Here is a 9,856-nt window from a genome sequence, read left to right on the forward strand (position 1 = left end):
GTTAAAATTCCAAAGTCCATTGTATAAAAACACTAATACGTATTAATTGTATTGTCAAAAGAAAAGAAACAACACCAAAAATTGCTTTTTTTGTTTTTCAGTTTCACATTTTTTGTGATACCAAATACCAAATGTGGACATACATGCTTTTCAAGTATTCTATTTTTCCTGAGTTGTGAGAACAAGATGGCAGTGAGAAAGAAGAGACAAGACAAAACAAAATCAGATGAAAAAAATAATAGTTGAACATTTTCATGGAAAATATATGAACGCAGCTTAAATCAGTCCGTGGGGACAGATCAATGTGAATGGCTGGAGGCAAAGAATTAGTCACCCTCCTGACTGTTAAATCCTTCACAAATATACACAGCGTGTAGAGAAAGTGCTTTCAAAGGTTTTGAGGCAGTTTCGTGTACACCATTAAGTTCCCATGAAATCAGGAGCAGCACAGCATTTGTTATGTAATGCTCCAGAAACTTGGAAAAATGTATCCACATGTGCTGACCTGACTGACAAAAAAAACCATCAAGACATTGACGCATGCTTTTTTTCAATTCAGTAGGGTACAATGGTAGTGCATATATTATATGATATTAGAAACCTGTAGTTGCCACATGCATGTGCGCCAACCGTAACTAGTATATACTTGTTTGTGTATACAATTATAATTATATCTTAAATACTTCAATTAATGTCTCCATGCAGTTAACCACTGACTCTGCAAGAGTGTGATGTGTCGTCTACAAAAACAGATCAGCACCAGGTCAAAAAAACATTGGTGTGGCTGTAGGCAACGTCCTGATGTGGTATTTTTTAACTCCAGAAGAGAGCAGTAATACTACAGTCGTCCCTCTATCACGGTTTTTGGTAATGGTAATGGTAATGGTTTTATTTCATTTGAACATGCATTAGATTACAATTGAGTGCATCCCATTAAAATACAAAATACAAAAATACTTTGTCACTTACCAAAATACGAGGTGATATGACCATACAATGACATAATGTGTGCCATAGTAACTGTCAATTTAGTGATATGTATAGCACATCATGACTGGTTCAAGACTCTTCATCCTTGTATTTAGCAAACATCAACTGCTTGTATTGTTTCTTGAATTGGCTCATCGTTGTGCATTGTTTGAGTTCCTCACTCAATCCATTCCATAGTTTGACTCCACATACTGAAATGCAATGGCTTTTTAACATAGTCCTAGCATATAAGTGTGAAATGTAGTTCTTCTCTGAGATCATATTTCTCCTCTCTTGTAGAGAAGTTTTGGATGACATTTTTAGGTAATTGGTTATTTTTAGCCTTATGCATTATTTTAGCTGTTTGAAGATTAACTATATCAGCAAGTTTAAGTATATGTGATTTTAGAAATAAGTTAGTATGTTCTCTGTAGGCGGCATTATGAATTATCTTTACTGACCTTTTTTGCAGTACATTTAGTGAATGAAGATTGCCTTTATAGTTATTTTCAAAATGTTATTAATTAATGAGGACTATTTTGTGGATGAATGTGACTAATTATTACACAAAACATATGCATATATAAGCAAATTGCACATATTCTGAGGGCCAAATTCAATCCAAATGTATAAGGCATTTAGAAGTTGCTGCATGTACTGTACTGTAATTGTGATGTTGTGTGCGCCTTTAAGAGACAGGCCCAGGGAAGTGATGTGTTTGACATCAGCTAGCTACTAAAGAGTGTTAGCATGGTTAGCAGTATGGAGAGTGCCTGGGACAGGTGTGAGAGGTGGCTGACAGCAGCTCCCATGTGAATGTTCAATGCGCCATTGCAGTAGCATTCTATAGGTGTCAGGAATATTATATTGATGAGGCTGTAGCCACCAAATATCATCTGTCAATGCTAACGAGTCTATGTAATGTCTTATTTATGTCTAAGACATCTTATTTTCTATTATGTCAGCTATACTGGGTAATACAAGTGTAAAAGTGACTATAGGAATCTTATTTTATGTGTGAAGAGGTCTAATAATGCTAAAAATCCTATTTAGAAGGTCTTAAACAGGTTTTCTAATTATGAAAATATCCGAAAATGTCCTTTTTTTGTTTCAAGTTTTCCTCATTGTCTCGCCTCCAGTTTTTGTGAGACCTCACTCTCTTCTCTGCTGCCTGCTAGCTTCCTGACGGTGTGTCTAATCCATCCCTGCTCTTCATTTCCTTCCATGTTTTTCATCCTTGCTGCATCCAGCACCTTTAGCTACTTCTGTATGCGCTTTAAAGTGTTTGCTGCGCCACTCAGCGGTTGGTGTGAAACTCATGCGTGTTACATATACCGTGCTGTTGTTTACAATGAGCAACACTATTAATACTTGACTGGGCAGTTTGCTCCTTACCGCTATTACAGCATTGGTTCTGTTGCTGTTGTGTTGTACAGTGTATTTGTTGATTGATTAAATAACCGTGTGGTCCAAATCATTACTAAGTTTTTACAGTATGTAGAACTGTTGTCAGTTTCCAAAAAGCCAGTATTTTTATCCAGCTGCTAAGTGTCTCTACTGAAAGTCACATGCTCCCAAGTACTGGAAGCTACTTGTATTCATTCCCCCGCCAACTTAACTCAGTGATTCTTGGCTCTTGTGTCTTTTGACTAAACCGCCACCGTCTCGCTATCATCTTCCAATCAATCATTATTCCCCGTCATCACCTATAAGAGGATGGTTTTGTCCCTGTGGTGTTTCTGCAAATCTCGTTAATCATTTAGTGCAAAAACGGTTTTGGAGCATCTCTCCTGTTGTTCTGGGATCATATTACAACTCTGAGGTTTGCTGACAAATGGTGAAAGTTTCACTGCAGCTTAACAGTCTTAACACTTCAACACAACTCAGAGTTGTTGCAACATCAAATGTTTTTTTTCTTACTGATATGCAGGGAAGTAATTATGGTTGTAAATCATGAATTGAAAGACAATTAACAGGCTTTGCATGTGATTCACATTGCTGCCATGCAGTGAGGCATCCATGGATGAGTGTTTAAGGTGATAAAGCTTTGATATTTATGTATAACGTGACCATAAGCAAGGCACTGAACATTTAACTTAAAATTTACAGTTTAACCATAATTTGGGGGAAAATATATACTCTTTTTCCTCATTTTAATGTTTCTGAATTCATTCATTCATTCATTTTCTACTGCTTATCGCAGGGGGTGATGGAGCCTATCCCAGCTGTTTTCTGGCGAGAGGCGGGGTACACCCTGGACTTGTCGCCAGCCAATCACAGGGCACATATAGACAAACAACCATTCACACTCACATTCATACCTATGGACAATTTGGAGTCACCAATTAACCTAGCATGTTTTTGGAAAGTGGGAAGAAACCGGAGTACCCGGAGAAAACCCACGCATGCACGGGGAGAACATGCAAACTCCACACAGAGATGGCTGAGGGTGGAATCGAACTTGGCTCTCCTAGCTGTGTGGCCTGCGTGCTAACCACTTCCCACCGTGCAGCACCTGTTTCTAAATTCAAAATCAAAATTCCCCATAATGAATTTCTTCATTCCCATAATATTTAGTTTTTTGTTTTTTTTATAAATGGACAGGACATCTTTTCTCTGAATGTCCTTCTGTACACAACAAATGAGCTAAGACTGAATCAACAGCGCCACTGCCGGTTGCAGCCAAGCCGTGCAACCCAATTTGTCTCAATTATTTCAAAATAACCAACAATCAATTCCACACAATTCTTAACAATCGGTGAAATGATTATTTCCACCATCCCTATTTCGTCAGTGGTGAGCCATCAACATCCAAGGGAACACTAAACCACAAAGGCAAAGATACAGATTGAGTGTAGGGTCACTTTGGTAACCAAATAAAACATCAATAATTAGCTGTAAAAACCTTGACTGAAATGTTAATATAACCACTTCCTTCATGGTAGTACATTCCTGGGTTATCCAGAGAGCCAATTATTGTCCAACTACTGGAAAAGATGCATTCTGTTAATCATAATTTCCATGTGTGTGTTTGAAAGCTCAGGTTTCTTCCGCTTGTGCCTCACCACTAATTATTGTTGGCGTGGATCAACGTGGATGGAAGCGCTTTAGCAGAGAACAAGCATGCTCGCAAGGCGCACACACACACACACACCCTATCAGATGTCGCTGCTGCAGATGTCACACACATGTGGCGTGAAGGCATATGTAGTGGATTTATTCACCGCTATGGTGCAGAACAGCGGCGTGGTAACACCCAAAGAGGTCTTCATAAGCTGGTACCACTTGAAGTGTTCTTACAAGCTGCAACAGGACAGCTAAGTGGACTGACTCACATACGGAGGGTTTGGTCTTGTTACTCCACAAAAGGCATTCATTATGTCTTTGGTATGACATTAAATACACTCCACGAGTATTGAAGTTATGTCAGGGAAATCTGTCGTCTGTTTATGTTTATCTATGAAGAAAAGTTGTCATGTAAAAGCTCAGGTCATTTGATTGCGTCTACAAAGTAGCTTTAATGAAGTTTCTTTTTTATAGTCAATCATCTAAAACAGGGGTCCCAAACTTGCGGCCCGCGGGCCACATTTGGCCGCGAGATGCTAATTTGAGGCCCCCACCTTGATACCAAAGTTTAATGTTGAAATGACAACTTAAAGCTGTGTGCACACCGGACACATTACCATGATTTTGCCCCGCCCATACTGTTACCCTACCCTGTTACCCCACCCTGTTTTGCTTTGGATTAGCAATGAAGCTAAAGGCTTATGACGCTGGGTACAAATAAATGCAGGAAATGATTTGGAATAAAACGGAAAATACACGTCAAGATAAAGCATCTCATCAAACATGTTGTTAAAGTTACAACGCTGCTCCCAGATGGAACTGAGTACGATGCTAACTTGCTAATTGGGTAAAATAATTAAGTTTCATTCATGTTCACGTTAAAGGTTAAATAACTGTTAATACTGTACATTTGAATCTGAAAAAATAATTTCTCTACCAACTGTATGTGGTTTGTTACGTTTTTCTTATTGGCTGTTTTTATTATTTTACTTATTTATTACTGATTGATTGATTAATTTGTTTTTTTTAGCTTATTTTGTGTATAGAAAAATAAAAATTAAGATATTTGAGAACAGTGGAATGTTTTATCAGATATTTTGGTGTGGAAAACCGGAACCAAAGTACTGAAAAAGTGTAGGGTTTAGCAGAAGCAAAAGCATTGAAGATTGTTTTTTTTCCAGTTTTTAATAAATGCGTTTTGGGTTTTTTTTGAAAACCTGATGCGGCCCGGCTTCACCCCCAGGTAAATTGAGTTTGAGACCCCTGATCTAAAACAATCATATAAAAGCACCGCTAGTTTGTGGGATTGTAAGTAAAAGCTATTGTGCCTTATTTGCTCCAAATAAACCAGCGACTTGACTTTCTCTTGAATTGAAGTATCATTGTTTCCCTGCAGTTCACCTTTCCTGACACTGACTCAAGGCTCAAGGCTACACTGCATCAATAATTATTCCATCATAAGGATATCCAAAACCTCATAAGATACTTTGCATGAATAAAAGAAGCGCTTTGGTAAAATAAATATTGAATAACCCCAGCTGGCAGAAGACTTATTGCTTTGGAAAAAATCAACCCTTGAAGTCCTCATATCTCCTAGTTTAATTAGAAATCAGGAGACAACAGGAAGAAGCTGAAAGAAGGAGATAAATCAAGAAATTAAATAGATACTAACCTCTTACAAGTGTGGAAATTTGATCTGAATGTTTGTTATAACCCTGCTTTTCAAAACATCAACTCTGAATCCCAATCTATGATGTGTTGGAACAGGAAGAGTACATTCCAATGAGATGCTCAAAGTATAAACAATTATTGCCTCTTCATTTACCATATACAGCAGCTAGCTGCAAGTTGTGTTGCAGATGGAGTTATGGTATGGTATGGTAAAATAAAATTTAAGAAAAGTTTTTCCTTTTTACGATATTGTGACGACCAGGTGTTTATCAACACCACCTTAAAGTCATAAATTTACATTCTATATTCTATATTATATATTCTTGTAAATTTATATATTTTTTCTCGGAAATGTATAACTTTATTCTTGTAAGTTTAATTTTTTTTTTATACTATATGACTTTTTACGACGATATTGTGATTATCACTCATTCACAACCACCACTTTATCATAAATTTATGACAAAAATGTAGTAAATTTACGGAAAAAAGTCATCAATTTACTAGAATAAAGTCATACCTTAAAAATGTTTTGTTGTCGTAAATTTACAAAAAGTCATTTGAGAAAAAATGTTTTTGTAAATTTACGAGAAAGTCATAATATTACCTAGGCTCAAGGCGAAATGTCACCCATATAAAGGACCCATATTTTCATAGCTGTCTTAGGTAATGCCTGTTATGAGTATTGACATAATCAGAGATGTTGAGAATAAAGTTGTAAATTTACGAGAAAAAAACTTGACTATATTCTTGAAAAAAGTCATAATATTACCTTTGCTCCAGGCCAAAGGTCTGAATAAAGTCATAAATGTACATGAAAAAAGTTATTATGTCGTAAATTTACAATAAATTACAAAAACAAAGTCATACTTTTGAGAAAAAAGTCAGAAATTTACAGGAAAAAAAAAATTCTACATTTACAAAATGTATTATGTTCGCTCAAGTCCCCCAATTTTCATAGCTGTCTCAGCTCAGGTGATGCCTGTTATGAGTATTAACATAATCAGAGATGTTGCGAATAAAGTTGTAAATTTACGAGAAAAAAACTTGACTATATTCTTGAAAAAAGTCATAATATTTCCTTTGCTCCAGGCCAAAGGTCACATATTAAAATCATAACGTATTAAAATAATATGAACTTTAAAGAGTAAAGGCGTAAATTTACGACAAAAATTTTAAATTTACAGAAAAAATCACAGAAATTTACTAAATTCTTATTCTGAAATTTACAACTTTATTATTTCTCGTACAATTATGACTTTTTACAGCAAAGATATTGTGATGACCACTCATGCCCGACCACCGCAAACGCATAGCAAAGATTTGTATGCAAGTCCTGAAAGGTGAAAATATTCCAGTTTTGCACGGCCAGTATACTCAACATTGAGCATGCTTAGGGTGCTCTGGATGGGTGTATATAAGATATTTGAGACAAATTGTGCCTACAGCAGATACTGACAGATTTTCTCAACAAGGAAAATTGAAAAAATTTGAATTCAACACCGACATCATCACTTCAGGAAAGTTAAGAAGAAATGTTTCATTGTGTGTAAAGTACGATGTCATCTCGGATGTCACCTGTTGTCCTTATTGATATAAACATCTCCACCGGTGTTGACCTCAGCTTGTTATGTAAGCAGCACACCAACATGTCACTATGAGAAGAAGCAAACCACCTTGGTCTTGTCAAATAAATCAGTGTTTGGGTTTCACCGTGATCTGATCCTCTTGTCCAAACATAATTGGACCACAATTGTGGACCTCGGGGCTTTTGGCTGGCCAAGATGACAGTGACTGTGTTTCTTTTCACATATCCTGCTGCGGCCGTTTACGTCCTCTTCATTTCCTTCTGTGCGTCCATTGTGAACTGTTAGACCCTGCCTTGTTTGTTTTGAGATCTATTTTGCAAAGCATCTTGGAGGAGCAGCAGCAATGCTGTTTTACAGTTTTTGTTTCATATTAACAGTGTTCTTTTTACACTTGTTTGTCAGTTAAGAATGATAAACTGTGTGTTTTTGGCTGCAACGCTGTCAAACTAGCAAAACCCCAGCAAGGATCTTGGTTTGAGACACTGGAATGATGTCAAAGATAGCAGCCCTTTTAAATCTCTGTTCAAACAAGTTGCAGATAATCTCTGTGAGTGAAGTTGAGCGTCCTCAGTTGTCCTAAATGTTTCCCTTCCTGTCGATACATCTGAATGTCATCTTGTTTAGATTGTTGGCAACGTCATTTTGTAGGATGAAAAAACAAGTATTTTGTAAACACAAGATAGATCATCTGTATAATTTTTCTTTGAGTACCACCCAAAATGACTGACCTTTGTACATGTATTTGGTTATTTGGTTATTTGTCTTTGCGTGTACTTTGGAATTCAAACATGCAACGATTAGGATGGCAAAACTGAGCACGTGCATAATATTTGTATAGGTAAACTATACATATCAATAAACCGTTGCTAAATTTCAACACCCAAGCAATGACAAAGACATGTTAATTGATACATTCTTCTAAATAACACCACAAGAATGAAGATGAGAAAGAGAAAGACCCAGACACGCCATCAGCATTAAGATGTCGCCTCCTACTGCCAAAAAAGAGAACTGTGTAGTGCTTGGTTACCGGTGCATAATTCACCCCGGAACGATCGATAGGGGAGCGGTTGCCACCCGGAGGGGTGGGCGCGAGGAAAAGGGGGTTCCTCTTCCTTTCGTGGTTGCAAGGTTGCTGTTATGTCTCACGTCGCGAGAAGTGCGAGTTAATGTTTGTGAGAAGAATAAAGTTTTCTCCCAAGTTCGACACCCCGCCTCAGACTCCAGTTCTTCGGCGCTTCAACTGCATAATAAAAGTAGATGAGCTCTGTTTAGTTGACTTTATAAAATGATTATAATAATATTTCACCATAATTTGGTTATGGTTAACGAAACAATAATAATTAAACGCACACTTCTCATTTCCGAAAACAATTCCTGTCAAAGAAAAACGTAATAAGGGATAAATTATGTTTTGTCTCTGTTATGATTGGATTCGATATCTTACATTTGCTTTATTCGTTTTATTGATGGCGTTCTGCAAGACCGCATTATTGAGTTCCATAATATTGTCCTGTATTACTGTTCTGTACTTTCAATATGTTTTTAAAATTCATTTCACTTCCGGTTGTAGCCGAGTAATATCCGACATTGCTGCAATTCCTTATTTCAGCCTAATGGTAGCGACCAAGGATAACTTTCATACTCATAAGTCATCAGTATCTTATGTATTATTTTTACTTTAATGTTTATTTTGTGTATTGGTATGGTTGAGTTTGGCCCCTTTGGCCTAATGAAAAATGTAACTTAGGTTTTAGCATTTCCGGTTATCCACCGCATGGCCGGTAGGTGGCGACAAAAGCTTAAGGCTAAAATTGCAGCATTCGGCTGTCAGTTAACTTTCTTTTATTATTATTACGATAACGTTAAGAACCTACGAAGACTGCAAGAATGTTGAACGTTTACCAACGACAGGTAACCCAAGTAGACACGAACTCATCAAATTCACAAAATAACAATGTTTACCTGTAATTCACCAAATTAAAAGTAGCAATTATTAGCGAGCTAAAGGTGATGCTGGTTACATTTGCTAGCTAGAATTGTCGCCGACAATATAATACGAAGAAAAAAGTCATGCACTTTGGCATATTGAGATGCTATTTTTACTATTTGCGTGTTAAAATATTTTTAAATCAAACAATGAGAACCTAAGTCTGTCAAAAAGTAATTCAGCATGGTTATAGTATATATACTTTTCAAAATCACCATGGAAGGCCGTTTCCGCCACTGAAAAACAATCCCAAAGTATGAGAAAGTATGAGATCGAAAGTATAAATTATGAGGGAAAATGACAGAATTACGAGCTCAGAATGCCATAATTATTAAATAAAATGTTGAAATTATATTACCAAAATAGGAGCTTTCGTCACGTGACACCCGGCACATGCACAGTTTGTATCACATATTTTCGAATTTTTATGGCATAGTTCTGATCTATCATCTCATAATCAGAATTGTGACCCTTTATCTTCTATCTTTATCATACTTTCTTATCTCATAATTAATGACTTTTTATCTCAGAAATTGGAATTGTTTTAATCTCCCTTATTATATTTCAGTGA

This window comes from Doryrhamphus excisus, linkage group LG3 (assembly GCF_037039965.1).
Source record: "Doryrhamphus excisus strain RoL-2023G ecotype Guam linkage group LG3, RoL_Dexc_Guam_v1.1, whole genome shotgun sequence".
NCBI classification, from domain to species: Eukaryota; Metazoa; Chordata; class Actinopteri; order Syngnathiformes; family Syngnathidae; genus Doryrhamphus; species Doryrhamphus excisus.